The sequence below is a fragment of the Hetaerina americana genome, unplaced genomic scaffold (genome assembly GCF_022747635.1).
Source record: "Hetaerina americana unplaced genomic scaffold, ioHetAmer1.1.p SCAF_8, whole genome shotgun sequence".
NCBI classification, from domain to species: domain Eukaryota; kingdom Metazoa; phylum Arthropoda; class Insecta; order Odonata; family Calopterygidae; genus Hetaerina; species Hetaerina americana.
Window position 1 is genome coordinate 70,795,644 of NW_027287427.1, and position 5,154 is coordinate 70,800,797.

General features: G+C 35.6%; 1 non-coding gene across 1 annotated transcript; it reads left to right on the forward strand.

Annotated features, from left to right (window-relative positions):
• Nucleotides 1-4,818: 4,818 nt before the first annotated feature.
• TRNAP-AGG (transfer RNA proline (anticodon AGG)) lies at nt 4,819-4,890 on the forward strand. The gene has a single exon. It is a non-coding gene; the product is annotated as a tRNA-Pro (tRNA).
• The last annotated feature ends 264 nt before the right edge of the window (nt 4,891-5,154 follow it).

The following is a 5,154-nucleotide window of genomic DNA, read 5'->3' on the forward strand; positions in this document are numbered from 1 at the left end:
CCTATTCATACAATACAGAATGTAATTGGACGATATAATTCATTTGGTTTTTAAAAATCCCACTCTCGTGATTGTGTTAATACAACTTCGCTAGAACTAACATAGAGCCAAAATTACTCTTTATCTACTTCATTGCACGCCCTACAAAGGTAACATCGATTAATTATTAAGGAGACTGAAATGATTTAAAACCAAATTTTGATTCTTAAAAATTTGAACTCAAAGAAATACCAAAACGAATCTTATTAAATTCAGTGAACATCGACTTGATCCCTTTATTTATCCATTACACGAACAATAAATTCGCTGCCAAGTGCATAACGCCAAAGAGAATTCTTTCTTGCTTACTATTATCCTCACTTGACAATGTATGCTTATTGCATATAATGTTACGCTCAAACGCATTCTCGTCCTGATTTATGTGCACAATGAATTATTAATAAAAATAAATTATGAGCATCACTTTCCTCCCATCGCAAGCGTGGAAGGAATACCGCAAAGATAGAAGCCAAGCGTTGCTTGAGAAAAATATTTTTCCTGCGCCTAAAAATAAATATTTTGAAAAATAAACTGGCTTGCCATAAAAAAAACTTTGTCTCCCTATTTGCTTTCATTCAACCAACGCTCGGTTTTGAATCCTTCGAGAAGGTCACCATTCTGCTCGAGAGAGATGATTACCTTTCAGTTCCTGAGGACGTAAATAAATCAACAAGACTCCTGTAGACTGTGATATTTCCGAGGAGAAGGTTTCTACTGCTTAAGCAAGGAACGGAACAAATTAAGGTTAACCTCGTTACTAACGAATTAACTGAAAGTTTAATCATTAAGGTCTGAAAGACAAATTTGACACTCTTTACGATTGGCTCTTAGAGTACCATTATAAGAGTCTCAATAACTCAATGACTTGTGAGGATTTTGATGATTATATTTGGTAAATCAATGGAGGACATTAATGATAAATAATTAATAAAATTTTTCCCTGCAAATTCTGAATGAGGAAATGTTGTCCGCCAAATGGAACTTTTTAAAAACTTCTTTTGTTCTGACAAATGCTTTATTGCATACACAAGTACTTCGACGTTTCTGGTAAAAATATTTAATATTTGGTGGAAATTTTCCTGAAGATGTCTTTGATGATCTGCATCAGCTACTATGCAATCGAAAGGTCACTGAGTTACGCAGCAGCTTAACCAATACTGAACATTCTGGCCTGGAGAATTCTTCCTCATGGAGAAATACTCGAAAAAGTGAAAGATACTTTATGTTAATAAATATGCATGAATTAATCAATTGAGGCCTTTAATAGTGTAAACCGACCATATTTTTTAATCATTGGTATTTTGCTAGTGTATGAATATGAGGGTAATTCCAAAATTAGTCTCTATTTTTTTAGAAATACAAAACAGCATCTATTTTCATTCATTAATAACTATTTTTAAACCTTAAAACTTCTCTATATTTTACACTATTGCCATTCCAGTGAATGTATTTATGTATGTACTGAAGCTGTTTTGTATGCCAATACCATATCAGTTCGTTTGTTTCCTTGTCATACCTAAACGGTTCTTTCTATTTCTAATAAATAATCGAAATTTCCATTTTGTGATTACTCTCACAGAATGAAGACATACATTATGGAAAGCGCATTAAAGTTCGCTCTTACAGCCGAACACATTAATAATTACGTAAACGATTCATTGCTTGAGGCGTGTAAGGATTAAAATAAGTTTATGCCGAATGTGGATTATGAGCATAACGCATTTCGTGTTTCCGAAACCTGGTCCATGACAACAGTGAATAAATGTACCCGAAAAGGTGTTAGCGTGGAGGCCTTAACTACGCCGGATGTTAAAAATGGGTAAACAAAAAAGTGTGCGGAATGGAAGCGAAAGAAATAATTTTGACAGGGAAATGCGAAGAAGGCAGAAGTGGATGCCTCCATCCACTTCTTCCACCTTATTCGAAGGTCGCGATAGAAGGTGAGCGATGGAAGAACAAGAAGGAAAACGACGTGATCTTGGACGGCACGAAAGGAGGTTAGAAAGTATTGCAAACGGAATTGATAAATAATTCAAAGTAAAATATTTTTATTGAAAGAGGAAGGGCTAGAGAATACCATAGATCTCAGCAACAGTCGTCAGGGACGATCCATAAAATCCATGAGCTCTTAATGAACGCATGAATTTGAATTTTATGGATCGATGGATGGGCTTTTAGTTAAAAATTACCTGCGGAAAACTAAGTTACCGGTGTGAATGTAACCTATGGCCCCAATGCGGCACCGCTGTAATTCACTATTTTGGAACGCTGGATAACGCCAAATAGGCCGTGACGAGGTGCCACGAAGCGTACCGTAACCGGCAGAGACGCTGGTGTCGGTGTGTCGATTCAGAAGAGTGCTATTTTAAAGAATTGTAGCAATTTTTACTTTGATCTGGACTAATTTTTTTACCAGATCAATCCTACTAATTTTTAGAACAAACAATATCTAAAAACATGACAAACCGAATCACCCTTTAAAACTTTTATTTAGTTTATCTTGTAGAGGATAACGTAAATAAAATTTCTTAAATTAGGTCGAAAACAAAATCCATAAGGCACAATGGGTATTGAATTCTTTTTGGGCGTCAATCAACTCTGCGGTTGGAGAGCCTTAAGTTCCCTGCCTGACCAACGATAAACAGTCGTACAGGATAACACAGCGGAGTGAAAATTGGAATGTTTTTTAAATCATTTTTTTTTCTTAGGCATTTATTTGAATCTTTTTAGTAAGATGTAAGAAAGAGAGGGAGGGGGAGAGAGAGAGAGTATGCGAGGTTGTTAGCATTTGTGGCACACGTGTCATTCACAAATAACGGTTACGAGATTTTATCGGCCAGTAATGGCACGTTTTCACCCGCATAGCATGAACGTGGCCAAAGTACGGTAATGCCTGTCTCACTTTCACTATTCTAAAGCAGCTAGTATCCATTCTGAATGGACCAAGTTAATAGCAGCACACCGTCACCAATGCTCGAACACTAGAAAGTAAATGCAGTGTAATGACCCAGTAGGACGCTGGTGGTATGTTGAGAGTCTGGATGGGAGTCGAATCACCAAAGAGATATATGAGATAACAGTAAACGGTTTAAGAGGCGTGAGTACATGAGAAAGTAAAATGTGAATTTAGCTGAACAGACCACACTTAGGAGTATGAAGAGTGTCCAGAATACATGGACATGTACGAGGGTGGTCTGAAAAGTTTCTGGCCTAACAAAGATACGAGACATTTTTTCTGAAATTTTCGATTTTCGACCACCCATGTATTTATATGAGACGATCTATCAGTGCAACACGTGCGGAATAAATAGGAAATAATTAGGTAATATTTCACACTAGATATCTTTCTCTTTGAGGTCAGTTGATGCTTCCACTTGCCTTCATTGGAAAACTCCAATCTTAATATCTAAAAAAAAATTGTTTATTCATATGAACTCTTCATAATTTCCCTTTAGCACCACATTTCTTCTCCAACTTATTCTTTTTCTGATCCTATTATTTTCAATTCATGTTTTTAGAATGATAGATGGTTCCCACTTTCTAATCATTAGGTTCCATTTTTTTTAGTCGCAATATCTTCCTTGATTCCAGGCTAGCTAGCTTATAGTGATGTTTTATGGTTACGAAACCGCTAACATTACGCTGAGCTATTTCTTAACTGCATATTCTTGCTTCATTGCCCAACATGACCTCTTTTTATTCTTTTTTATTCCAATACTTTCCCTCACACTACTCCGTTTACCTAGGTTCTTCCTTTTTGCCCCATTTTTTAATATCCAATATACTTTCATTATCTCCCTCCAAATTGTTCTGTTTGCTTTGAATTTTTAATAAAAACATTATCTTATCATTCCTAGGATGTCTTTTTTTATTTTCTAGTCCGTCGATTTTATTTTCTCAATTCTTTCCTATTCTCACATTTCAAGTTTCTCCACTTTATGCTTATCTTCTTTGCATAAGGATAATGTTTTGAGCCATAAAACTCAACCATAGTTACTCAATTGATAGATATGCACAAGCCGACCTGTTCAAAGAAATCTTATATATTAATAGTTGAATAAGGGAAATAATACAAGTTTGATGACTACTAAGTGGCATATATCAATGAAAATAATTTAAATATTGATTTTTACAAATTCAATGCGTTGACTTACCAAACACTAGAATATTCCTTCTTATTTTCGTAAAACTTTACCATTTTACAAGTTTACATCGATCAAAACGTAATCAGTGATTCCAAATTATGAATATATTAGTTTAATTGTTGCATTGATATATTAATTTTATATATTTTGACACAATCAATTATATGGCACATAATTCGACCCCCAATATCATCACCCAGTCAATGCCGGAACAAAATAGTTCCTTATCCTGAACGCCTTTCGTTTATTCTTGTTGATTTAACTTAAACAATCCTTCTTTAAATGTCCTTTGTGATAACCCATTTCTATTTTTAATACATATAAAGATCAGTTTGATTCTGATATAATTAGTTATTACTACCATTTATAGTCTAACATTTGAGGTGTTTTTTTAATGGCCACAAACTAGACACGCCTACATTTCTTAGACTCACTCAATCAGGCACAAATGACACCCCAAATGCAATAAAAAATTTTTCAACTCCGTATTCTCCTTTCCTCGTCGCATTTCGGCCAAAATGAATGGCTTTTTCAACTCTCTATCTCGGCTATCTAACGTTCACTCATATACCAATCTATAACGTTCCATCCCCAATTAAAATGCTTGAAATTCACCTTTTCCATCCTCTCAACTGGCTCGTTGGTCTAGGGGTATGATTCTCGCTTAGGGTGCGAGAGGTCCCGGGTTCAAATCCCAGACGAGCCCAATTTTTTTAGGGGACAGGTGGTAGAAAAGATTCAATCTCGCCACAAACTATAGACATTGAATCCACTGGAATTATCCCAAAAATCCTCTATCCTTCTCCACCATTCCTAGTGATTCTCGTTTGCTTTCCTTCACCTCCATTTTATCCATCCTTACGGCAAAATTTTACCCGAAAATCAACGTCCCAACTTCGGTCTGGCTGACATTGATCTCATTCTTATCATGGAGCCTTTTCGCTATGGTTCCTCACACTCATAACTCAGG